The sequence below is a fragment of the Brienomyrus brachyistius genome, chromosome 2 (genome assembly GCF_023856365.1).
Source record: "Brienomyrus brachyistius isolate T26 chromosome 2, BBRACH_0.4, whole genome shotgun sequence".
Lineage (NCBI taxonomy): Eukaryota > Metazoa > Chordata > Actinopteri > Osteoglossiformes > Mormyridae > Brienomyrus > Brienomyrus brachyistius.
The window spans coordinates 35,657,828-35,684,333 of record NC_064534.1 but is presented as its reverse complement, the minus strand read 5'-3'; the positions used below and the strand labels follow the sequence as shown (position 1 = coordinate 35,684,333).

Genomic DNA, 26,506 nt, shown 5'->3' with positions numbered 1-26,506 from the left:
CCACACCAAACATTCACCAAACTACTCAGCCAGCAGCCTACCACAATTATTCCATTCTTTCCGCATCCGCACACTTCCTTCTTTTTAACTCCTTTTCACTACCGCACAGGTTAATCGCCGCACGTCCCCCGCCGGCAAACATTACTCCTTTACCTACTGCATGCAGGCTTCTCTTAACGACCCTCTGTTATCAACTCCGCTAACAGCCACAAAATCTCCGCCGCACGAAGGCCACTGGTAGCTGCTGAATCACATGCTTCCCCAAAACGTCGCGCTGTCAGAACACTGGGAGCTACACACACCAACAAGTCCATACTGCAGGCTGCAGCCAGAACAATTTTTTACATTCAAACATCGACGGCCTCTTCTCTCTAAAAATTCACCAGACCGCTTCTACCACCAGCAAAGAAGTTTCCATCCCTAATTCCTCTGTGATTCCCACTAACCTAAACATTAAGCTGGCATTGAAGGGTGTGAATTACCCCGGCCAATCTGTTCTTTTAAATACAGCTTTTAGCAAGTTTTGAAAGGAGAAGAGCAGAACTTGCTATGCCAATAATATCGAGTCTTCTGTGGCGAAGTGGTGTTTGCATAGAAAACAAAGCGGTCAGTTGAAGAGGAATAATATCAGTACTTTGTTTAAAACTGTGTGCAAAAAGCTGTCTCTTTATCATTAACAATAAGTTGTAAAACGTGAATGGGGAGTGACAGTTTTCAAGTTTGTGAGAAGATCGCGCCCTGGTGGAATAAAGGCACGAACAGCTTACAGCACCTAGAATTACCAGGGAGTATTTAGAGTAAAACGGTGTGTAAAAGCTGCCTTTATGAATGAGAGAAATATATATATATATATATTAAATAGTAAAATGGAAGGGGAGTGATAGATTTAAATTAATCGTGAAGTGGAGCGCCCCCTGTATAAAGTAAAAGTGAGAAAAGCTTACAGCACCTGGTATTCCCAGGAGGTCTCCCATCCAAGTACTAACCAGACCCTACCCTGCTTGGCTTTCGAGATCAGACAAGATCGGGCGTGTTCAGGTTGGTATGGCCGTAAGCGAGAGATGCTACCAAAAACAGCCCTTTTGCATTACACGCCTCTATACATGCCAGTTGGTCCCATTGGATCCTACTAATTTTTTTTTTTTTTTTTATCTGACTCACACTGCAGCCCCACCATCCAATCGGCAGCGCCGGACCCACACCAAACATTCACCAAACTACTCAGCCGGCAGCCTACCACAATTATTCCATTCTTTCCGCATCCGCACAATTCCTTCCTTTTAACTCCTTTTCACTACCGCACAGGTTAATCGCCGCACGTCCCCCGCCGGCAAACATTACTCCTTTGCCTACTGCATGCAGGCTTCTCTTAACGACCCTCTGTTATCAACTCCGCTAACAGCCACAAAATCTCTGCCGCACGAAGCCCACTGGTAGCTGCTGAATCACATGCTTCCCCAAAACGTCGCGCTGTCAGAACACTGGGAGCTACACACACCAACAAGTCCATACTGCAGGCTGCAGCCAGAACAATTTTCTACATTCAAACATCGACGGCCTCTTCTCTCTAAAAATTCACCAGACCGCTTCTACCACCAGCAAAGAAGTTTCCATCCCTAATTCCTCTGTGACTCCCACTAACCTAAACATTAAGCTGGCATTGAAGGGTGTGAATTACCCCGGCCAATCTGTTCTTTTAAATACAGCTTTTAGCATGTTTTGAAAGGAGAAGAGCAGAACTTGCTATGCCAATAATATCGAGTCTTCTGTGGCGAAGTGGTTTTTGCATAGAAAACAAAGCGGTCAGTTGAAGAGGAATAATATCAGTACTTTGTTTAAAACTGTGTGTAAAAAGCTGTCTCTTTATCATTAACAATAAGTTGTAAAACGTGAATGGGGAGTGACAGTCTTCAAGTTTGTGAGAAGATCGCGCCCTGGTGGAATAAAGGCACGAACAGCTTACAGCACCTAGAATTACCAGGAAGTATTTAGAGTAAAACGGTGTGTAAAAGCTGCCTTTATGAATGAGAGAAAAAAAATATATATATATAAAATAGTAAAATGGAAGGGGAGTGATAGATTTAAATTAATCGTGAAGTCGAGCGCCCCCTGTATAAAGTAAAAGTGAGAAAAGCTTACAGCACCCGGTATTCCCAGGTGGTCTCCCATCCAAGTACTAACCACACCCTACCCTGCTTAGCTTCCGAGATCAGACGAGATCGGGCGTGTTCAGGGTGGTATGGCCGTAAGCGAGAGATGCTACCAAAAACAGCCCTTTTGCATTACACGCCTCTATACATGCCAGTTGGTCTCATTGGATCCTAGAGAGAGATGGAATACCGCTTCCATCAAATTGACAGGTCAGGTCAAAAGGTCACTTGTGGGCGGGGCTTGTGTAGGCGGGGCTTGGTTGTGGTGGTACGATGTGACGTCACGGGAGTTGTATTTATTATTTATTTATTATTTATTTCATTATTTATTTATTAAATTATTTATTTACTAAATGATTTATTATTTATTTTAAATTATTATTTTAAATTAAATTATTATTTATTATTATTATAAATTATTTTAAATGATTTATTTAATTATTTTATTTTTAAATTATATTGAGGAGAGTGCTATATTGAGGAGAGTGCTTATGAGTGTGTGTGTGTGTTATTTTAATAAGTTATTATTTTGTCGGGCACAGCCGGGGCCGAGCGGGGGTGGGTTACCTGATGGAGCGTGAGCGTACGGCGTGTCTGGTGTTACGGTACCGCGGTAAGGTCCCGGGCTTTGGAGAATCAGCAAAGGCCTTAGAACCCTGTGTCTGGTGCGGTACTGCGCTAAGGTCCCCGCGGGCTCGGATAATCCTCGGAGAGAGCGATGCCGGAGAGCTGAGAGCCCTCCCGCTGCGCGAGTCTGAGAGAAACTCTGAGAGACTGAGACTCTGGGAGAAAATTATAAAGTTGGAGCAAAGAATGAGAGGAGGAGGAGGTGGAGGGTCTGTCGTCCAATAAAAACGCTTGGCGCTAGTTTTGACAATGTATGTGTGTTTCTTCCTCACGCAGGCGTTTGTATTACATCAGCGTATGGGGCCACACTTTTGAAGGCCGTCTCTAACGACTTGGGCCATACATCAAGTTGGACACCTTGTCTCCCAGTAAATCCTGTTTTCATACATGACAGTACAGATATGGGTTAACAGAGAAACGATATGACTGCACCTGGTTGATATTGCGGCGAGCGGGGGGGCCTATTCCTCCTAGGGCAGAGGCACAAGTATCTTCGAGGTCTTACCCTTCCTGCCAGCCAAAGAGGTTCATCCAGGCCTTACCCGGTGAGTATATTATTTCTTTTATTCGCGTGATAAAAATGCTAATTAATTAAATTAAATTAAATTAAATTAAATTAAATTAAAAATAACATTCTAATAATAGGTATTCTCTGTTTTTTCTATGTACAAGAGAGAGACTGCGCTGACCAGTCAAGAGAAAATCTACAAGAGACCTGAATCAGCAGTGTTATAAAGCACATAGCCAACGCTAATTAATAAAGAATTTAAGCATAATAGCCCAGACGTACCATGGCCTATAGCTGGTAGAAATGGAGCTATCCTACGGCCTACAAGATAAAAGCATATGGCACCAAATTGGAATCAGTAGTCTTTAAAAGAATAAATGGACTAGCAACTGTCTCTGGGGGAGCAGCCCCGGTTAGGTACTATTAAGCAGCATTTAGTGACATGCATCAAAACACATTTTTTAAAACTTTGACAGAATAAAGTCTTAGTTATTTTAATAAATACGTTTTTCAGTAAATGTTTATTCACGCGCATGCGGACAAACACACACCCCGGAGGTCAAACTAAAAAAAAAGTTGATACAAACTACAGTTGTATCGGACACGCACACAAAAACACAAAAGAGTTTGCTCAATCAAAAAAACACCAAACATATATAGTTCACGTTTTTTATTAAAATGTATAAGGATTGTTTTGATTTAAATTAATATGAGTGGAATATAAGTCATTTAGGCAACAGGATTTGAGGAAGAACCTAAATAGCAGCTAGAAATGACCGACCAGGCAGGCAGAAGTCTGATTTTCTTATCTCACAAGTCATGGAAGGGTGGGAGGGGGGCCACATAAGTGTGGGGTAGGAACTGTGGAATCAGGCAGGGGTGTAAGAATTTAGGATGTAGTCTTGTTATTTTAAAGAAGGTGTACATGATTATTTAATTATATTTAAAGAAGGTGTACATGATTATTTAATTACATTTAATAGCAACCAGTAAGCTGCATTTAGCACCATGCTGCAAATACACATTAAAAACTTTAAAGAATAAGGTCTTAGTTATTTTAATAAAGACATCCTACAAGGTGCCCACGGCCCCAGCTTATATAATCTACAAGCTTGATCTGAGATGCTTGCTGGAGTACAATGCTAAGTTGACAACGGTAACGGAGCTGCAGACTGTTTGATAGTTAATGAAACATAGTTCAAATTCAACAGTGTCAGCAGTCATCCACTATGCAGGGAGACTACAGATTCACTATAACGACCCCATTTATCTGCTAGAATTATTTAAAAATTGTTTTTGACAGAATAAAGCCTTAGTTATTTTAATAAATATGTTTTTTCAGTAAATGTATATTCATGCTCATGTGCACAAACACACACACACACACACACACACCGGTGGTCAGGGGCTATAGAGTTTAACTTTAGGTCTGTGAAAGTATAGGACCGCCATGTGTTTACAGACCCCAAAACATACTAACTTAGTCGTTCATGAGTCTTATTGTGAAAAACCACACAAAATAGACTTGTAAATTTTAAAGAAAACAACATTAACAGCTTTTGTTAATGTTTAAATGTATAAAAACTTTAGATGTGTTTGTTAAACAGTCAAACAAAAATGTGTTATTTTAAAGTAGTATAAAATATAACCTTAACTTTGGACGCAAGATGAACAACCTACACAGACACAAACACAGACAGACAGACACACACACAGACACACACACACACACACACACAGCAAAACCCCAAGCATGCGCACAAGCGCACAACCAAAGGTTGGGAAGTGTGCTTTCCTTATCTCACAAGTCATGGAAGGGTGGGAGGGGGGCCATATAAGTGAGGGGTAGGAACTGTGGAATCAGGCAAGGGTGTAAGAATTTAGGATATAGTCTTGTTATTTTAAAGAAGGTGTACATGATTATTTAATTACATTTAATAGCAACCAGTAAGCTGCATTTACACATTAAATGCAAATACACTTTAAAACTTTAAAGAATGGTAATATAACTTGACCATAGTTTTTAGTTACACAAATATTTTAAGACGTAACATGAACGTTTTTCAAAGTAAGATGTACAAATGTTTTAAAATGTGACATGAAAGTTTTTCAAAGTAAGATGTACAAGTATTTTAAAATGTAACATGAAAGTTTTTCAAAGTAAGATGTACAAATGTTTTAAAATGTAACATTAAAGTTTTTCAAAGTAAGATGTACAACTGTTTTAAGACGTAACATAAAAGTTTTTCAAAGTAAGATGTACAGATGTTTTAAGATGTAAGATGTTTGGGTGTTTTACAAAAACATTTTGTTATATGTTTGCAGCCCAAACGTATTTTTAAAATGTACAAAGTTTTATGCATTCATTTTGTGAATTAGTTTTGAAATCTAATATGAACATGGCTTTTATTTTACAAAAGCAAAGTTGTAAAAAGTTTGTAGGGATTTTATCAAAGGAGATTTTGTTAATGTAATATGAAGTTTTTTTATTTTCAAAGTTGCACAAGTGTTTTAAAATGTATCATGTATACGTGTGTTTTATTTTTCAAGCTTGTGTACATTTATCAAATGAGTTTTTAAAATGTACCATGACCGGGTGTTTTATTATTCAAAATAAAAGTTGTGCATATGTTTTGTTATATGTATGTAGCACGGTTGTGTTTTTAAAATGTACTAATTTTGTGGGGTGGTGGGAATAAACCGTATTTAAAGGGGTACCTCTCATGGAATCTACCAATCTTTAACAGCTGATGAACCCTGAGCCACACGGGGACTGGGAGTTTTAACCGTGAGACTCGACACCTAGGCATTAGATCCTTATGTCAGCAATGCTCCCCATGCATGTACCCAGTGTAGGGTCAGGTCCAGAGAAAGCTGTAACTACGAGTGCAGCTGATTAATAGCATTTAATTTATAACAGTAGGAGCTAGTAAACTACATTTAGCAGTCGCAATAAAACACGTTAAAGACTTTAAAGAATAAAGGCTTAGTTATTTTTTAATAAAGATGGCTTTTCAGTAAATGTTGACTTCCCTACAAGGTGACCCCCAAGGCCTATGCTTATAGCATCCGGGTGCCTGATTTGAGATGCTTACTGAGGATGCCATGTTAACACCGGTAACTGAGCTGCACCATCTGTCACACTTAATGAAACTTAGTCCTAATTCAACAGAACCAGTCATCATCCACTTTGCAGTGAGATTTCTGAGCGAAAAGTGAGCGAAGTTTCATTTTCTTACTTTACCACCTATCGGGGGCTCTGACGTTTTTACTATCTAACTATCCCCGAGACACTTTAGCCAGGTTCGTGTACATTTGCTCTTAATGCTGCTGTCAACGCCAGGAGGGAGCTGGCTAGCAATAACATCTTTAGCTGGTCTTAAAGCTTGCTGTATTTTTCATTCAGTAAATACACGGTTTAGAAGAAAACCTAATCGACATTTAAATAAATAAAAAATAAACGTACAAAACTATTGAAATCCACAAGAAGCATGTGCATATTTTTCTGGTTTGCATGTTATGTGTGGTTGTCTAAGCACCGTCGGCCTAGTGTTTGATAGGTGATGGAGAAGCATACGGTCGTAAACTGCATGCGCTTATGCCAACAGGTGTTTAACATACAAACATAGACGCTTTTCTTTAACGTAAAACATTTAAAGGCTCATTCTGTTTTGTCGACATTCTTTAATTTTATTCAAGTAGCCTCTAATCACCTTACACTTGTTCTATTTTACTGTAGAGTATTTTAAAACAATGTCACTGTAATGTCACCTCATGTCAAAGCTAACAAGGTAACATGATTGTATCAGCGGAACAAAAAGCCGTCGCCTGGATATGTATAGACAGATCATGTATTGCTCAGCAAATCGACCGCATTATGAAATCTATTTGTATTTAGACAAATATATTGGGAATGAAGCGTCGCGTTTTAAGAGGCAGACATTGAGGCCGAATTTAAGTTGGTCACAAATGTATTTTTCTTCTGCAGCTAGAAGCGTCGTCTGAGCCTGATTTTAACTGGCATGACGGTGTGGGATTCTTGTAGTAGAAGTTAAGTGAATTGCGGTACTCTGAAATTAAGTGATATATGTATTAGAATCGTGAAGTGTCATCTTCCTTTTGTTTTAGGTTCGCCCCGGGCATTTTTATGAACTGTATTGCAATATCAGACAGTGTGTCATGAATTTCTGAAGGCATGTTATATATGACCGTTCCTTGGATACGTCTCTTGTACAGTAGTTGCAGTTTGTCAGGACAAGACTGTTTGCCTAATGTGACATGGTGAACAAGTCCTGTGATTAAAGCATGTCTGCTGCTTAAAACATTGTGTTGTATGATGAAGGTTTCTTGCCGGTACATGTTGAATTACATTAGAATATTCAAGTATTATTTTTTAAATCATTTAATGAAATAGGTATTTATCTCATCATTGATGATGACTGTGGTCCACCTGTATGACAAGTAACCTGTCCCGGACAGAGGTTTCTTCAAGGCCTGTTGTAGGAACCCCATGGTGTAGCATTATGAGAAAGTATACAGGGAGTAGTACAAATGAGCAGTCGCCCTGCCCCTCTTTTACTCATTTTGGATGCTTAAATTACTAAATTGTGTCTTTAATGCTATTCTGTATGATTCTATGGTCTGAGTGAGTCTCCAGTACTACATGAATGGTAAACTTAAAAACTCTACTTCTCTTAGCTTAATAATATTTTCTTTCTTGAGTTGAATTAGTTTGTGTCTAATTTTCATTTTATTGATTTTCTGCACACTTGGATTATTTATTTGCCCCCTTGTCTTAAAGGCTAGAGGGGGTCTGTGCTTGTGACCTGGCAATTATTTTCGGTGTTTGTCACTAAACTTGCAATATAAAATTTGAAGACAGGTCTGTGACCTGTGCTTGCAACAAAAAACGTCTAAGTGGTAGTAGGCAAAGCACAGCACTGCCTATACTTTCTGAAAATGCTAATCTTTTATGGCACAGACAGGAAAAGGTGATGATCCACTAGCAGCTCCAAGACGAAAATGGGGTTTATTAAAGAAAAACAGAGCACCCTGGGGTAAAATACTAAACAAAAAGGCCGTGAGGGGTCCGAAACTAGCTGGGAGAAATAAGATTGAACTAAAGAAATCATTAAGTAACACAACTAAGGAACTAGGCTAAACAGAGAGCAGGACTAAAAAACCAAGCACACAGTTCACAACTAACACTGACCACAGACAGACGGACGGACAAACGAATGCATGTGCCACACACACACACACACACACACACACACACACACACACACACACACACACACACACACACACACACACACACACACACACACACACACACACACACACACACACACACACACGCAGACCGGTGGTCAGGGGCTTTAGAGTTTAACTTTAGGTCTGTGAAAGTATAGGACCGCGATGTGTATACAGACCCCAAAACATACTAACTTAGTCGTTCATGAGTCTTATTGTGAAAAACCACACAAAATAGACTTGTAAATTTTAAAGAAAACACATTAACAGCTTTTGTTAATGTTTAAATGTATAAAAACTTTAGATGTGTTTGTTAAACAGTCAAACAAAAATGTGTTATTTTAAAGTAGTATAAAATATAACCTTAATTTTGGACGCAAGATGAACAACCTACACACACACGCACACACACACACACACACACACACACACACAGCAAAACCCCAAGCATGCGCACAACCAAAGGTTGGGAAGTGTGCTTTCCTTATCTCACAAGTCATGGAAGGGTGGGAGGGGGGCCATATAAGTGAGGGGTAGGAACTGTGAAATCAGGCAAGGGTGTAAGAATTTAGGATATAGTCTTGTTATTTTAAAGAAGGTGTACATCTTACTTTGAAAAACTTTCATGTCACATTTTAAAACATTTGTTCATCTTACTTTGAAAAACTTTCATGTTACATTTTAAAACATCTGTTTATCTGAAAAACGTTCATGTTACGTCTTAAAACATTTGTACATCTTACTTTGAAAAACTTTCATGTCAAATTTTAAAACATTTGTACATCTTACTTTGAAAAACTTTTATGTTACGTTTTAAAACATTTGTACATCTTACTTTGAAAAACTTTCATGTTACATTTTAAAACATCTGTTTATCTGAAAAACGTTCATGTTACATTTTAAAATACTTGTACATCTTACTTTGAAAAACTTTCATGTCAAATTTTAAAACATTCGTACATCTTACTTTGAAAAACTTTCATGTTACGTTTTAAAACATTTGTACATCTTACTTTGAAAAACTTTCACGTTACCTTTTAAAACATTCGTACATCTTACTTTGAAAAACTTTCACGTTACCTTTTAAAATATTTGTGTAACTAAAAACTATGGTCAAGTTATATTACCATTCTTTAAAGTTTTAATGTGTATTTGCATTTAATGTGTATTTGCATTTAATGTGTAAATGTAGCTTACTGGTTGCTATTAAATGTAATTAAATAATCATGTACACCTTCTTTAAAATAACAAGACTATATCCTAAATTCTTACACCCTTGCCTGATTCCACAGTTCCTACCCCCAACTTATATGGCCCCCCTCCCACCCTTCCATGACTTGTGAGATAAGGAAAGCACACTTCCCAACCTTTGGTTGTGCGCATGCTTGGGGTTTTGCTGTGTGTGTGTGTGTGTGTGTGTGTGTGTGTGTGTGTGTGTGTCTGTGTGTGTAGGTTGTTCATCTTGCGTCCAAAATTAAGGTTATATTTTATACTACTTTAAAATAACACATTTTTGTTTGACTGTTTAACAAACACATCTAAAGTTTTTATACATTTAAACATTAACAAAAGCTGTTAATGTTGTTTTCTTTAAAATTTACAAGTCTATTTTGTGTGGTTTTTCACAATAAGACTCATGAACGACTAAGTTAGTATGTTTTGGGGTCTGTATACACATCGCGGTCCTATACTTTCACAGACCTAAAGTTAAACTCTAAAGCCCCTCACCACCGGTCTGCGTGTGTGTGTGTGTGTTTGTGCACATGAGCATGAATATACATTTACTGAAAAAACATATTTATTAAAATAACTAAGGCTTTATTCTGTCAAAAACAATTTTTAAATAATTCTAGCAGATAAATGGGGTCGTTATAGTGAATCTGTAGTCTCCCTGCATAGTGGATGACTGCTGACACTGTTGAATTTGAACTATGTTTCATTAACTATCAAACACACCAAACATTCACCAAACTACTCAGCCAGCAGCATACCACAATTATTCCATTCTTTCCGCATCCGCACACTTCCTTCTTTTTAACTCCTTTTCACTACCGCACAGGTTAATCGCCGCACGTCCCCCGCCGGCAAACATTACTCCTTTGCCTACTGCATGCAGGCTTCTCTTAACGACCCTCTGTTATCAACTCCGCTAACAGCCACAAAATCTCCGCCGCACGAAGCCCACTGGAAGCTGCTGAGTCACATGCTTCCCCAAAACGTCGCGCTGTCAGAACACTGGGAGCTACACACACCAACAAGTCCATACTGCAGGCTGCAGCCAGAACAATTTTCTACATTCAAACATCGACGGCCTCTTCTCTCTAAAAATTCACCAGACCGCTTCTACCACCAGCAAAGAAGTTTCCATCCCTAATTCCTCTGTGACTCCCACTAACCTAAACATTAAGCTGGCATTGAAGGGTGTGAATTACCCCGGCCAATCTGTTCTTTTAAATACAGCTTTTAGCAAGTTTTGAAAGGAGAAGAGCAGAACTTGCTATGCCAATAATATCGAGTCTTCTGTGGCGAAGTGGTTTTTGCATAGAAAACAAAGCGGTCAGTTGAAGAGGAATAATATCAGTACTTTGTTTAAAACTGTGTGTAAAAAGCTGTCTCTTTATCATTAACAATAAGTTGTAAAACGTGAATGGGGAGTGACAGTCTTCAAGTTTGTGAGAAGATCGCGCCCTGGTGGAATAAAGGCACGAACAGCTTAGAGCACCTTGAATTACCAGGAAGTATTTAGAGTAAAACGGTGTGTAAAAGCTACCTTTATGAATGAGAGAAAAATATATATATATATATATAAAATAGTAAAATGGAAGGGGAGTGATAGATTTAAATTAATCGTGAAGTGGAGCGCCCCCTGTATAAAGTAAAAGTGAGAAAAGCTTACAGCACCTGGTATTCCCAGGAGGTCTCCCATCCAAGTACTAACCAGACCCTATCCTGCTTAGCTTACGAGATCAGATGAGATCGGGCGTGTTCAGGGTGGTATCGCCATAAGCGAGAGATGCTACCAAAAACAGCCCTTTTGCATTACACGCCTCTATACATGCCAGTTGGTCCCATTGGATCCTACTAATGTTCTTTTTTTTTTTTTATCTGACTCACACTGCAGCCCCACCATCCAATCGGCAGCGCCGGACCCACACCAAACATTCACCAAACTACTCAGCCAGCAGCCTACCACAATTATTCCATTCTTTCCGCATCCGCACACTTCCTTCTTTTTAACTCCTTTTCACTACCGCACAGGTTAATCGCCGCACGTCCCCCGCCGGCAAACATTACTTCTTTGCCTACTGCATGCAGGCTTCTCTTAACGACCCTCTGTTATCAACTCCGCTAACAGCCACAAAATCTCCGCCGCACGAAGCCCACTGGTAGCTGCTGAATCACATGCTTCCCCAAAACGTCGCGCTGTCAGAACACTGGGAGCTACACACACCAACAAGTCCATACTGCAGGCTGCAGCCAGAACAATTTTCTACATTCAAACATCGACGGCCTCTTCTCTCTAAAAATTCACCAGACCGCTTCTACCACCAGCAAAGAAGTTTCCATCCCTAATTCCTCTGTGACTCCCACTAACCTAAACATTAAGCTGGCATTGAAGGGTGTGAATTACCCCGGCCAATCTGTTCTTTTAAATACAGCTTTTAGCAAGTTTTGAAAGGAGAAGAGCAGAACTTGCTATGCCAATAATATCGAGTCTTCTGTGGCGAAGCGGTTTTTGCATAGAAAACAAAGCGGTGAGTTGAAGAGGAATAATATCAGTACTTTGTTTAAAACTGTGTGTAAAAAGCTGTCTCTTTATCATTAACAATAAGTTGTAAAACGTGAATGGGGAGTGACAGTCTTCAAGTTTGTGAGAAGATCGCGCCCTGGTGGAATAAAGGCACGAACAGCTTACAGCACCTAGAATTACCAGGAAGTATTTAGAGTAAAACGGTGTGTAAAAGCTGCCTTTATGAATGAGAGAAAAATATATATATATATATAAAATAGTAAAATGGAAGGGGAGTGATAGATTTAAATTAATCGTGAAGTGGAGCGCCCCCTGTATAAAGTAAAAGTGAGAAAAGCTTACAGCACCTGGTATTCCCAGGTGGTCTCCCATCCAAGTACTAACCACACCCTACCCTGCTTAGCTTCCGAGATCAGACGAGATCGGGCATGTTCAGGGTGGTATGGCCGTAAGCGAGAGATGCTACCAAAAACAGCCCTTTTGCATTACACTCCTCTATACATGCCAGTTAGTCCAAGTGGATCCTACTCCTGTTTTTTTTTTTTTTTTTATCTGACTCACACTGCAGCCCCACCATCCAATCGGCAACGCCGGACCCACACCAAACATTCACCAAACTACTCAACCGGCAGCCTACCACAATTATTCCATTCTTTCCGCATCCGCACACTTCCTTCTCTTTAACTCCTTTTCACTACCGCACAGGTTAATCGCCGCACGTCCCCCGCCGGCAAACATTACTCCTTTGCCTACCGCATGCAGGCTTCTCTTAATGACCTTCTGTTATCAACTCCACTAACAGCCACAAAATCTCCGCCGCACGAAGCCCACTGGTAGCTGCTGAATCACATGCTTCCCCAAAACGTCGCGCTGTCAGAACACTGGGAGCTACACGCACCAACAAGTCCATACTGCAGGCTGCAGCCAGAACAATTTTCTACATTCAAACATCGACGGCCTCTTCTCTCTAAAAATTCACCAGACCGCTTCTACCACCAGCAAAGAAGTTTCCATCCCTAATTCCTCTGTGATTCCCACTAACCTAAACATTAAGCTGGCATTGAAGGGTGTGAATTACCCCGGCCAATCTGTTCTTTTAAATACAGCTTTTAGCAAGTTTTGAAAGAAGAAGAGCAGAACTTGCTATGCCAATAATATCGAGTCTTCTGTGGCGAAGTGGTTTTTGCATAGAAAACAAAGCGGTCAGTTGAAGAGGAATAATATCAGTACTTTGTTTACAACTGTGTGTAAAAAGCTGTCTCTTTATCATTAACAATAAGTTGTAAAACGTGAATGGGGAGTGACAGTCTTCAAGTTTGTGAGAAGTTCGCGCCCTGGTGGAATAAAGGCACGAACAACTTAGAGCACCTTGAATTACCAGGAAGTATTTAGAGTAAAACGGTGTGTAAAAGCTACCTTTATGAATGAGAGAAAAATATATATATATATATATAAAATAGTAAAATGGAAGGGGAGTGATAGATTTAAATTAATCGTGAAGTGGAGCGCCCCCTGTATAAAGTAAAAGTGAGAAAAGCTTACAGCACCTGGTATTCCCAGGAGGTCTCCCATCCAAGTACTAACCAGACCCTACCCTGCTTAGCTTACAAGATCAGATGAGATCGGGCGTGTTCAGGGTGGTATCGCCATAAGCGAGAGACGCTACCCAAAACAGCCCTTTTGCATTACACGCCTCTATACATGCCAGTTGGTCCCATTGGATCCTACTAATGTTCTTTTTTTTTTTTTTATCTGACTCACACTGCAGCCCCACCATCCAATCGGCAGCGCCGGACCCACACCAAACATTCACCAAACTACTCAGCCAGCAGCCTACCACAATTATTCCATTCTTTCCGCATCCGCACACTTCCTTCTTTTTAACTCCTTTTCACTACCGCACAGGTTAATCGCCGCACGTCCCCCGCCGGCAAACATTACTCCTTTGCCTACTGCATGCAGGCTTCTCTTAACGACCCTCTGTTATCAACTCCGCTAACAGCCACAAAATCTCCGCCGCACGAAGCCCACTGGTTGCTGCTGAATCACATGCTTCCCCAAAACGTCGCGCTGTCAGAACACTGGGAGCTACACACACCAACAGGTCCATACTGCAGGCTGCATCCAGAACAATTTTCTACATTCAAACATCGACGGCCTCTTCTCTCTAAAAATTCACCAGACCGCTTCTACCACCAGCAAAGAAGTTTCCATCCCTAATTCCTCTGTGACTCCCACTAACCTAAACATTAAGCTGGCATTGAAGGGTGTGAATTACCCCGGCCAATCTGTTCTTTTAAATACAGCTTTTAGCAAGTTTTGAAAGGAGAAGAGCAGAACTTGCTATGCCAATAATATCGAGTCTTCTGTGGCGAAGTGGTTTTTGCATAGAAAACAAAGCGGTCAGTTGAAGAGGAATAATATCAGTACTTTGTTTAAAACTGTGTGTAAAAAGCTGTCTCTTTATCATTAACAATAAGTTGTAAAACGTGAATGGGGAGTGACAGTCTTCAAGTTTGTGAGAAGATCGCGCGCTGGTGGAATAAAGGCACGAACAGCTTACAGCACCTAGAATTACCAGGAAGTATTTAGAGTAAAACGGTTTCTAAAAGCTGCCTTTAGGAATGAGAGAAAAAAATATATATATATATATAAAATAGTAAAATGGAAGGGGAGTGATAGATTTAAATTAATCGTGAAGTGGAGCGCCCCCTGTATAAAGTAAAAGTGAGAAAAGCTTACAGCACCTGGTATTCCCAGGTGGTCTCCCATCCAAGTACTAACCACACCCTACCCTGCTTAGCTTCCGAGATCAGACGAGATCGGGCATGTTCAGGGTGGTATGGCCGTAAGCGAGAGATGCTACCAAAAACAGCCCTTTTGCATTACACTCCTCTATACATGCCAGTTAGTCCAAGTGGATCCTACTCCTGTTTTTTTTTTTTTTTTTTTTATCTGACTCACACTCCAGCCCCACCATCCAATCGGCAGCGCCGGACCCACACCAAACATTCACCAAACTACTCAGCCGGCAGCCTACCACAATTATTCCATTCTTTCCGCATCCGCACACTTCCTTATTTTTAACTCCTTTTCACTACCGCACAGGTTAATCGCCGCACGTCCCCCGCCGGCAAACATTACTCCTTTGCCTACTGCATGCAGGCTTCTCTTAACGACCCTCTGTTATCAACTCCGCTAACAGCCACAAAATCTCCGCCGCACGAAGCCCACTGGTAGCTGCTGAATCACATGCTTCCCCAAAACGTCGCGCTGTCAGAACACTGGGAGCTACACACACCAACAAGTCCATACTGCAGGCTGCAGCCAGAACAATTTTCTACATTCAAACATCGACGGCCTCTTCTCTCTAAAAATTCACCAGACCGCTTCTACCACCAGCAAAGAAGTTTCCATCCCTAATTCCTCTGTGATTCCCACTAACCTAAACATTAAGCTGGCATTGAAGGGTGTGAATTACCCCGGCCAACCTGTTCTTTTAAATACAGCTTTTAGCAAGTTTTGAAAGGAGAAGAGCAGAACTTGCTATGCCAATAATATCGAGTCTTCTGTGGCGAAGTGGTTTTTGCATAGAAAACAAAGCGGTCAGTTGAAGAGGAATAATATCAGTACTTTGTTTAAAACTGTGTGTAAAAAGCTGTCTCTTTATCATTAACAATAAGTTGTAAAATGTGAATGGGGAGTGACAGTCTTCAAGTTTGTGAGAAGATCGCGCCCTGGTGGAATAAAGGCACGAACAGCTTACAGCACCTAGAATTACCAGGAAGTATTTAGAGTAAAACGGTTTCTAAAAGCTGCCTTCATGAATGAGAGAAAAAAAATATATATATATATAAAATAGTAAAATGGAAGGGGAGTGATAGATTTAAATTAATCGTGAAGTGGAGCGCCCCCTGTATAAAGTAAAAGTGAGAAAAGCTTACAGCACCTGGTATTCCCAGGTGGTCTCCCATCCAAATACTAACCAGACCCTACCCTGCTTAGCTTCCGAGATCAGACGAGATCGGGCGTGTTCAGGGTGGTATGGCCATAAGCGAGAGACGTTACCAAAAACAGCCCTTTTGCATTACACGCCTCTATACATGCCAGTTGGTCCCATTGGATCCTACTCCTGTTTTTTTTTTTTTTTTTATCTGACTCACACTGCAGCCCCACCATCCAATCGGCAACGCCGGACCCACACCAAACATTCACCAAACTACTCAACCGGCAGCCTACCACAATTATTCCATTCTTTCCGCATCCGCACACTTCCTTCTCTTTAACTCCTTTTCACTACCGCACAGGTTAATCGCCGCACGTCCCCCGCCGGCAAACATTACTCCTTTGCCTACCGCATGCAGGCTTCTCTTAATGACCTTCTGTTATCAACTCCACTAACAGCCACAAAATCTCCGCCGCACGAAGCCCACTGGTAGCTGCTGAATCACATGCTTCCCCAAAACGTCGCGCTGTCAGAACACTGGGAGCTACACGCACCAACAAGTCCATACTGCAGGCTGCAGCCAGAACAATTTTCTACATTCAAACATCGACGGCCTCTTCTCTCTAAAAATTCACCAGACCGCTTCTACCACCAGCAAAGAAGTTTCCATCCCTAATTCCTCTGTGATTCCCACTAACCTAAACATTAAGCTGGCATTGAAGGGTGTGAATTACCCCGGCCAATCTGTTCTTTTAAATACAGCTTTTAGCAAGTTTTGAAAGAAGAAGAGCAGAACTTGCTATGCCAATAATATCGAGTCTTCTGTGGCGAAGTGGTTTTTGCATAGAAAACAAAGCGGTCAGTTGAAGAGGAATAATATCAGTACTTTGTTTACAACTGTGTGTAAAAAGCTGTCTCTTTATCATTAACAATAAGTTGTAAAACGTGAATGGGGAGTGACAGTCTTCAAGTTTGTGAGAAGTTCGCGCCCTGGTGGAATAAAGGCACGAACAACTTAGAGCACCTTGAATTACCAGGAAGTATTTAGAGTAAAACGGTGTGTAAAAGCTACCTTTATGAATGAGAGAAAAATATATATATATATATATAAAATAGTAAAATGGAAGGGGAGTGATAGATTTAAATTAATCGTGAAGTGGAGCGCCCCCTGTATAAAGTAAAAGTGAGAAAAGCTTACAGCACCTGGTATTCCCAGGAGGTCTCCCATCCAAGTACTAACCAGACCCTACCCTGCTTAGCTTACAAGATCAGATGAGATCGGGCGTGTTCAGGGTGGTATCGCCATAAGCGAGAGACGCTACCCAAAACAGCCCTTTTGCATTACACGCCTCTATACATGCCAGTTGGTCCCATTGGATCCTACTAATGTTCTTTTTTTTTTTTTTATCTGACTCACACTGCAGCCCCACCATCCAATCGGCAGCGCCGGACCCACACCAAACATTCACCAAACTACTCAGCCAGCAGCCTACCACAATTATTCCATTCTTTCCGCATCCGCACACTTCCTTCTTTTTAACTCCTTTTCACTACCGCACAGGTTAATCGCCGCACGTCCCCCGCCGGCAAACATTACTCCTTTGCCTACTGCATGCAGGCTTCTCTTAACGACCCTCTGTTATCAACTCCGCTAACAGCCACAAAATCTCCGCCGCACGAAGCCCACTGGTTGCTGCTGAATCACATGCTTCCCCAAAACGTCGCGCTGTCAGAACACTGGGAGCTACACACACCAACAGGTCCATACTGCAGGCTGCATCCAGAACAATTTTCTACATTCAAACATCGACGGCCTCTTCTCTCTAAAAATTCACCAGACCGCTTCTACCACCAGCAAAGAAGTTTCCATCCCTAATTCCTCTGTGACTCCCACTAACCTAAACATTAAGCTGGCATTGAAGGGTGTGAATTACCCCGGCCAATCTGTTCTTTTAAATACAGCTTTTAGCAAGTTTTGAAAGGAGAAGAGCAGAACTTGCTATGCCAATAATATCGAGTCTTCTGTGGCGAAGTGGTTTTTGCATAGAAAACAAAGCGGTCAGTTGAAGAGGAATAATATCAGTACTTTGTTTAAAACTGTGTGTAAAAAGCTGTCTCTTTATCATTAACAATAAGTTGTAAAATGTGAATGGGGAGTGACAGTCTTCAAGTTTGTGAGAAGATCGCGCCCTGGTGGAATAAAGGCACGAACAGCTTACAGCACCTAGAATTACCAGGAAGTATTTAGAGTAAAACAGTTTCTAAAAGCTGCCTTTATGAATGAGAGAAAAAAAAAAAAATATATATAAAATAGTAAAATGAAAGGGGAGTGATAGATTTAAATTAATCGTGAAGTGGAGCGCCCCCTGTATAAAGTAAAAGTGAGAAAAGCTTACAGCACCTGGTATTCCCAGGTGGTCTCCCATCCAAGTACTAACCAGACCCTACCCTGCTTAGCTTCCGAGATCAGACGAGATCGGGCGTGTTCAGGGTGGTATGGCCATAAGCGAGAGACGCTACCAAAAACAGCCCTTTTGCATTACACGCCTCTATACATGCCAGTTGGTCCCATTGGATCCTACTCCTGTTTTTTTTTTTTTTTTTTATCTGACTCACACTGCAGCCCCACCATCCAATCGGCAACGCCGGACCCACACCAAACATTCACCAAACTACTCAGCCGGCAGCCTACCACAATTATTCCATTCTTTCCGCATCCGCACACTTCCTTCTCTTTAACTCCTTTTCACTACCGCACAGGTTAATCGCCGCACGTCCCCCGCCGGCAAACATTACTCCTTTGCCTACTGCATGCAGGCTTCTCTTAACGACCCTCTGTTATCAACTCCGCTAACAGCCACAAAATCTCCGCCGCACGAAGCCCACTGGTAGCTGCTGAATCACATGCTTCCCCAAAACGTCGCGCTGTCAGAACACTGGGAGCTACACACACCAACAAGTCCATACTGCAGGCTGCAGCCAGAACAATTTTCTACATTCAAACATCGACGGCCTCTTCTCTCTAAAAATTCACCAGACCGCTTCTACCACCAGCAAAGAAGTTTCCATCCCTAATTCCTCTGTGACTCCCACTAACCTAAACATTAAGCTGGCATTGAAGGGTGTGAATTACCCCGGCCAATCTGTTCTTTTAAATACAGCTTTTAGCAAGTTTTGAAAGGAGAAGAGCAGAACTTGCTATGCCAATAATATCGAGTCTTCTGTGGCGAAGTGGTTTTTGCATAGAAAACAAAGCGGTCAGTTGAAGAGGAATAATATCAGTACTTTGTTTAAAACTGTGTGTAAAAAGCTGTCTCTTTATCATTAACAATAAGTTGTAAAACGTGAATGGGGAGTGACAGTCATCAAGTTTGTGAGAAAATCGCGCCCTGGTGGAATAAAGGCACGAACAGCTTACAGCACCTAGAATTACCAGGAAGTATTTAGAGTAAAACAGTTTCTAAAAGCTGCCTTTATGAATGAGAGAAAAAAAAAATATATATATATATAATAGTAAAATGGAAGGGGAGTGATAGATTTAAATTAATCGTGAAGTGGAGCGCCCCCTGTATAAAGTAAAAGTGAGAAAAGCTCACAGCACCTGGTATTCCCAGGTGGTCTCCCATCCAAGTACTAACCAGACCCTACCCTGCTTAGCTTCCGAGATCAGACGAGATCGGGCGTGTTCAGGGTGGTATGGCCATAAGCGAGAGACGCTACCAAAAACAGCCCTTTTGCATTACACGCCTCTATACATGCCAGTTGGTCCCATTGGATCCTACTCCTGTTTTTTTTTTTTTTTTTATCTGACTCCCACTGCAGCCCCACCATCCAATCGGCAACGCCGGACCCACACCAAACATTCACCAAACTACTCAGCCGGCAGCCTACCACAATTATTCCATTCTTTCCGCATCCGCACACTTCCTTCTCTTTAACTCCTTTTCACTACCGCACAGGTTAATCGCCGCACGTCCCCCGCCGGCAAACATTACTCCTTTGCCTACTGCATGCAGGCTTCTCTTAACGACCCTCTGTTATCAACTCCGCTAACAGCCACAAAATCTCCGCCGCACGAAGCCCACTGGTAGCTGCTGAATCACATGCTTCCCCAAAACGTCGCGCTGTCAGATCACTGGGAGCTACACACACCAACAAGTCCATACTGCAGGCTGCAGCCAGAACAATTTTCTACATTCAAACATCGACGGCCTCTTCTCTCTAAAAATTCACCAGACCGCTTCTACCACCAGCAAAGAAGTTTCCATCCCTAATTCCTCTGTGACTCCCACTAACCTAAACATTAAGCTGGCATTGAAGGGTGTGAATTACCCCGGCCAATCTGTTCTTTTAAATACAGCTTTTAGCAAGTTTTGAAAGGAGAAGAGCAGAACTTGCTATGCCAATAATATCGAGTCTTCTGTGGCGAAGTGGTTTTTGCATAGAAAACAAAGCGGTCAGTTGAAGAGGAATAATATCAGTACTTTGTTTAAAACTGTGTGTAAAAAGCTATCTCTTTATCATTAACAATAAGTTGTAAAACGTGAATGGGGAGTGACAGTCATCAAGTTTGTGAGAAAATCGCGCCCTGGTGGAATAAAGGCACGAACAGCTTACAGCACCTAGAATTACCAGGAAGTATTTAGAGTAAAACGGTGTGTAAAAGCTGCCTTTATGAATGAGAGAAAAAAAAATATATATATATATATATAAAATAGTAAAATGGAAGGGGAGTGATAGATTTAAATTAATCGTGAAGTGGAGCGCCCCCTGTATAAAGTAAAAGTGAGAAAAGCTTACAGCACCTGGTATTCCCAGGTGGTCTCCCATCCATGTACTAACCATACCCTACCCTGCTTAGCTTCCGAGATCAGACGAGATCAGGCGTGTTCAGGGTGGTATGGCCATAAGCGAGAGATGCTACCAAAAACATCCCTTTTGCATTACACGCCTCTATACATGCCAGTTGGTCCCATTGGATCCTACTAATGTTCTTTTTTTTTTTTTTATCTGACTCACACTGCAGCACCACCATCCAATCGGCAGCGCCGGACCCACACCAAACATTCACCAAACTACTCAGCCGGCAGCCTACCACAATTATTCCATTCTTTCCGCATCCGCACACTTCCTTATTTTTAACTCCTTTTCACTACCGCACAGGTTAATCGCCGCACGTCCCCCGCCGGCAAACATTACTCCTTTGCCTACTGCATGCAGGCTTCTCTTAACGACCCTCTGTTATCAACTCCGCTAACAGCCACAAAATCTCCGCCGCACGAAGCCCACTGGTAGCTGCTGAATCACATGCTTCCCCAAAACGTCGCGCTGTCAGAACACTGGGAGCTACACACACCAACAAGTCCATACTGCAGGCTGCAGCCAGAACAATTTTCTACATTCAAACATCGACGGCCTCTTCTCTCTAAAAATTCACCAGACCGCTTCTACCACCAGCAAAGAAGTTTCCATCCCTAATTCCTCTGTGATTCCCACTAACCTAAACATTAAGCTGGCATTGAAGGGTGTGAATTACCCCGGCCAACCTGTTCTTTTAAATACAGCTTTTAGCAAGTTTTGAAAGGAGAAGAGCAGAACTTGCTATGCCAATAATATCGAGTCTTCTGTGGCGAAGTGGTTTTTGCATAGAAAACAAAGCGGTCAGTTGAAGAGGAATAATATCAGTACTTTGTTTAAAACTGTGTGTAAAAAGCTGTCTCTTTATCATTAACAATAAGTTGTAAAACGTGAATGGGGAGTGACAGTCTTCAAGTTTGTGAGAAGATCGCGCCCTGGTGGAATAAAGGCACGAACAGCTTACAGCACCTAGAATTACCAGGAAGTATTTAGAGTAAAACGGTTTCTAAAAGCTGCCTTTATGAATGAGAGAAAAAATATATATATATATAAAATAGTAAAATGGAAGGGGAGTGATAGATTTAAATTAATCGTGAAGTGGAGCGCCCCCCGTTTAAAGTAAAAGTAAGAAAAGCTTACAGCACCTGGTATTCCCAGGAGGTCTCCCATCCAAGTACTAACCAGACCCTACCCTGCTTGGCTTCCGAGATCGGATGAGATCGGGCGTGTTCAGGGTGGTATGGCCGTAAGCGAGAGACGCGACCAAAAACAGCCCTTTTGCATTACACGCGTCTATACATGCCAGTTGGTCCCATTGAATCCTACTCCTGTTTTTTTTTTTTTTTTTTTATCTGACTCACACTGCAGCCCCACCATCCAATCGGCAGTGCCGGACCCACACCAAACATTCACCAAACTACTCAGCCGGCAGCCTACCACAATTATTCCATTCTTTCCGCATCCGCACACTTCCTTCTCTTTAACTCCTTTTCACTACCGCACAGGTTAATCGCCGCACGTCCCCCGCCGGCAAACATTACTCCTTTGCCTACCGCATGCAGGCTTCTCTTAACGACTCTCTGTTATCAACTCCGCTAACAGCCACAAAATCTCCGCCGCACGAAGCCCACTGGTAGCTGCTGAATAACATGCTTCCCCAAAACGTCGCGCTGTCAGAACACTGGGAGCTACACACACCAACAAGTCCATACTGCAGGCTGCAGCCAGAACAATTTTCTACATTCAAACATCGACGGCCTCTTCTCTCTAAAAATTCACCAGACCGCTTCTACCACCAGCAAAGAAGTTTCCATCCCTAATTCCTCTGTGACTCCCACTAACCTAAACATTAAGCTGGCATTGAAGGGTGTGAATTACCCCGGCCAATCTGTTCTTTTAAATACAGCTTTTAGCAAGTTTTGAAAGGAGAAGAGCAGAACTTGCTATGCCAATAATATCGAGTCTTCTGTGGCGAAGTGGTTTTTGCATAGAAAACAAAGCGGTGAGTTGAAGAGGAATAATATCAGTACTTTGTTTAAAACTGTGTGTAAAAAGCTGTCTCTTTATCATTAACAATAAGTTGTAAAACGTGAATGGGGAGTGACAGTCTTCAAGTTTGTGAGAAGATCGCGCCCTGGTGGAATAAAGGCACGAACAGCTTACAGCACCTAGAATTACCAGGAAGTATTTAGAGTAAAACGGTGTGTAAAAGCTGCCTTTATGAATGAGAGAAAAATATATATATATATATATAAAATAGTAAAATGGAAGGGGAGTGATAGATTTAAATTAATCGTGAAGTGGAGCGCCCCCTGTATAAAGTAAAAGTGAGAAAAGCTTACAGCACCTGGTATTCCCAGGTGGTCTCCCATCCATGTACTAACCATACCCTACCCTGCTTAGCTTCCGAGATCAGACGAGATCGGGCGTGTTCAGGGTGGTATGGCCGTAAGCGAGACATGCTACCAAAAACAGCCCTTTTGCATTACACGCCTCTATACATGCCAGTTGGTCCCATTGGATCCTACTAATGTTCTTTTTTTTTTTTTTATCTGACTCACACTGCAGCACCACCATCCAATCGGCAGCGCCGGACCCACACCAAACATTCACCAAACTACTCAGCCGGCAGCCTACCACAATTATTCCATTCTTTCTGCATCCGCACACTTCCTTATTTTTAACTCCTTTTCACTACCGCACAGGTTAATCGCCGCACGTCCCCCGCCGGCAAACATTACTCCTTTGCCTACTGCATGCAGGCTTCTCTTAACGACCCTCTGTTATCAACTCCGCTAACAGCCACAAAATCTCCGCCGCACGAAGCCCACTGGTAGCTGCTGAATCACATGCTTCCCCAAAACGTCGCGCTGTCAGAACACTGGGAGCTACACACACCAACAAGTCCATACTGCAGGCTGCAGCCAGAACAATTTTCTACATTCAAACATCGACGGCCTCTTCTCTCTAAAAATTCACCAGACCGCTTCTACCACCAGCAAAGAAGTTTCCATCCCTAATTCCTCTGTGATTCCCACTAACCTAAACATTAAGCTGGCATTGAAGGGTGTGAATTACCCCGGCCAATCTGTTCTTTTAAATACAGCTTTTAGCAAGTTTTGAAAGGAGAAGAGCAGAACTTGCTATGCCAATAATATCGAGTCTTCTGTGGCGAAGTGGTTTTTGCATAGAAAACAAAGCGGTCAGTTGAAGAGGAATAATATCAGTACTTTGTTTAAAACTGTGTGTAAAAAGCTGTCTCTTTATCATTAACAATAAGTTGTAAAACGTGAATGGGGAGTGACAGTCTTCAAGTTTGTGAGAAGATCGCGCCCTGGTGGAATAAAGGCACGAACAGCTTACAGCACCTAGAATTACCAGGAAGTATTTAGAGTAAAACGGTTTCTAAAAGCTGCCTTTATGAATGAGAGAAAAAATATATATATATATAAAATAGTAAAATGGAAGGGGAGTGATAGATTTAAATTAATCGTGAAGTGGAGCGCCCCCCGTTTAAAGTAAAAGTAAGAAAAGCTTACAGCACCTGGTATTCCCAGGAGGTCTCCCATCCAAGTACTAACTAGACCCTACCCTGCTTGGCTTCCGAGATCGGATGAGATCGGGCGTGTTCAGGGTGGTATGGCCGTAAGCGAGAGACGCGACCAAAAACAGCCCTTTTGCATTACACGCGTCTATACATGCCAGTTGGTCCCATTGAATCCTACTCCTGTTTTTTTTTTTTTTTTTTTATCTGACTCACACTGCAGCCCCACCATCCAATCGGCAGTGCCGGACCCACACCAAACATTCACCAAACTACTCAGCCGGCAGCCTACCACAATTATTCCATTCTTTCCGCATCCGCACACTTCCTTCTCTTTAACTCCTTTTCACTACCGCACAGGTTAATCGCCGCACGTCCCCCGCCGGCAAACATTACTCCTTTGCCTACCGCATGCAGGCTTCTCTTAACGACTCTCTGTTATCAACTCCGCTAACAGCCACAAAATCTCCGCCGCACGAAGCCCACTGGTAGCTGCTGAATAACATGCTTCCCCAAAACGTCGCGCTGTCAGAACACTGGGAGCTACACACACGAACAAGTCCATACTGCAGGCTGCAGCCAGAACAATTTTCTACATTCAAACATCGACGGCCTCTTCTCTCTAAAAATTCACCAGACCGCTTCTACCACCAGCAAAGAAGTTTCCATCCCTAATTCCTCTGTGACTCCCACTAACCTAAACATTAAGCTGGCATTGAAGGGTGTGAATTACCCCGGCCAATCTGTTCTTTTAAATACAGCTTTTAGCAAGTTTTGAAAGGAGAAGAGCAGAACTTGCTATGCCAATAATATCGAGTCTTCTGTGGCGAAGTGGTTTTTGCATAGAAAACAAAGCGGTGAGTTGAAGAGGAATAATATCAGTACTTTGTTTAAAACTGTGTGTAAAAAGCTGTCTCTTTATCATTAACAATAAGTTGTAAAACGTGAATGGGGAGTGACAGTCTTCAAGTTTGTGAGAAGATCGCGCCCTGGTGGAATAAAGGCACGAACAGCTTACAGCACCTAGAATTACCAGGAAGTATTTAGAGTAAAACGGTGTGTAAAAGCTGCCTTTATGAATGAGAGAAAAATATATATATATATATATAAAATAGTAAAATGGAAGGGGAGTGATAGATTTAAATTAATCGTGAAGTGGAGCGCCCCCTGTATAAAGTAAAAGTGAGAAAAGCTTACAGCACCTGGTATTTCCAGGTGGTCTCCCATCCAAGTACTAACCAGACCCTAGCCTGCTTAGCTTCTGAGATCAGACGAGATCGGGCACGTTCAGGGTGGTATGGCCGTAAGCAAGAGACACTACCAAAAATAGCCCTTTTGCATTACACGCGTCTATACATGCCAGTTAGTCTCATTGGATCCTACTCCTGTTTTTTTTTTTTTTTTATCTGACTCACACTGCAGCACCACCATCCAATCGGCAGAACCGGACCCACACCAAACATTCACCAAACTACTCATCCGGCAGCCTACCACAATTATTCCATTCTTTCCGCATCTGCACAGTTCCTTCTCTTTAACTCCTCTTCACTACCGCACAGGTTAATCGCCACACGTCCCCCGCCGGCAAACATTACTCCTTTGCCTACCGCATGCAGGCTTCTCTTAATGCCCTTCTGTTATCAACTCCACTAACAGCCACAAAATCTCCGCCGCACGAAGCCCACTGGTAGCTGCTGAATCACATGCTTCCCCAAAACGTCGCGCTGTCAGAACACTGGGAGCTAGACACACCAACAAGTCCATACTGCAGGCTGCAGCCAGAACAATTTTCTACATTCAAACATTGACGGCCTCTTCTCTCTAAAAATTCACCAGACCGCTTCTACCACCAGCAAAGAAGTTTCCA

At 42.0% G+C, this 26,506-nt stretch overlaps 15 non-coding genes across 15 annotated transcripts; all 15 read right to left on the bottom strand.

The window, feature by feature from the left end:
• Nucleotides 1-937: 937 nt before the first annotated feature.
• On the bottom strand, nucleotides 938-1,056 carry LOC125728866 (5S ribosomal RNA). The gene has a single exon (XR_007389436.1). It is a non-coding gene; the product is annotated as a 5S ribosomal RNA (ribosomal RNA).
• Nucleotides 1,057-2,132: 1,076 nt separating this feature from the next.
• LOC125734714 (5S ribosomal RNA) lies at nucleotides 2,133-2,251 on the bottom strand. The gene has a single exon (XR_007394017.1). It is a non-coding gene; the product is annotated as a 5S ribosomal RNA (ribosomal RNA).
• A 9,179-nt stretch (nucleotides 2,252-11,430) lies between these two features.
• Nucleotides 11,431-11,549, bottom strand: LOC125736618 (5S ribosomal RNA). Its single transcript, XR_007395893.1, has one exon. It is a non-coding gene; the product is annotated as a 5S ribosomal RNA (ribosomal RNA).
• A 1,078-nt stretch (nucleotides 11,550-12,627) lies between these two features.
• Nucleotides 12,628-12,746, bottom strand: LOC125735179 (5S ribosomal RNA). The gene has a single exon (XR_007394479.1). It is a non-coding gene; the product is annotated as a 5S ribosomal RNA (ribosomal RNA).
• A 1,081-nt stretch (nucleotides 12,747-13,827) lies between these two features.
• LOC125736446 (5S ribosomal RNA) lies at nucleotides 13,828-13,946 on the bottom strand. The gene has a single exon (XR_007395724.1). It is a non-coding gene; the product is annotated as a 5S ribosomal RNA (ribosomal RNA).
• A 1,081-nt stretch (nucleotides 13,947-15,027) lies between these two features.
• LOC125735178 (5S ribosomal RNA) lies at nucleotides 15,028-15,146 on the bottom strand. Its single transcript, XR_007394478.1, has one exon. It is a non-coding gene; the product is annotated as a 5S ribosomal RNA (ribosomal RNA).
• A 1,083-nt stretch (nucleotides 15,147-16,229) lies between these two features.
• LOC125734046 (5S ribosomal RNA) lies at nucleotides 16,230-16,348 on the bottom strand. The gene has a single exon (XR_007393374.1). It is a non-coding gene; the product is annotated as a 5S ribosomal RNA (ribosomal RNA).
• A 1,081-nt stretch (nucleotides 16,349-17,429) lies between these two features.
• On the bottom strand, nucleotides 17,430-17,548 carry LOC125736445 (5S ribosomal RNA). Its single transcript, XR_007395723.1, has one exon. It is a non-coding gene; the product is annotated as a 5S ribosomal RNA (ribosomal RNA).
• A 1,079-nt stretch (nucleotides 17,549-18,627) lies between these two features.
• Nucleotides 18,628-18,746, bottom strand: LOC125732453 (5S ribosomal RNA). The gene has a single exon (XR_007391833.1). It is a non-coding gene; the product is annotated as a 5S ribosomal RNA (ribosomal RNA).
• A 1,081-nt stretch (nucleotides 18,747-19,827) lies between these two features.
• Nucleotides 19,828-19,946, bottom strand: LOC125733545 (5S ribosomal RNA). The gene has a single exon (XR_007392887.1). It is a non-coding gene; the product is annotated as a 5S ribosomal RNA (ribosomal RNA).
• Nucleotides 19,947-21,031: 1,085 nt separating this feature from the next.
• Nucleotides 21,032-21,150, bottom strand: LOC125737215 (5S ribosomal RNA). Its single transcript, XR_007396482.1, has one exon. It is a non-coding gene; the product is annotated as a 5S ribosomal RNA (ribosomal RNA).
• Nucleotides 21,151-22,228: 1,078 nt separating this feature from the next.
• LOC125730900 (5S ribosomal RNA) lies at nucleotides 22,229-22,347 on the bottom strand. Its single transcript, XR_007391192.1, has one exon. It is a non-coding gene; the product is annotated as a 5S ribosomal RNA (ribosomal RNA).
• A 1,083-nt stretch (nucleotides 22,348-23,430) lies between these two features.
• Nucleotides 23,431-23,549, bottom strand: LOC125735757 (5S ribosomal RNA). The gene has a single exon (XR_007395047.1). It is a non-coding gene; the product is annotated as a 5S ribosomal RNA (ribosomal RNA).
• A 1,078-nt stretch (nucleotides 23,550-24,627) lies between these two features.
• LOC125733736 (5S ribosomal RNA) lies at nucleotides 24,628-24,746 on the bottom strand. The gene has a single exon (XR_007393073.1). It is a non-coding gene; the product is annotated as a 5S ribosomal RNA (ribosomal RNA).
• A 1,083-nt stretch (nucleotides 24,747-25,829) lies between these two features.
• On the bottom strand, nucleotides 25,830-25,948 carry LOC125730777 (5S ribosomal RNA). Its single transcript, XR_007391068.1, has one exon. It is a non-coding gene; the product is annotated as a 5S ribosomal RNA (ribosomal RNA).
• Nucleotides 25,949-26,506: the final 558 nt, after the last annotated feature.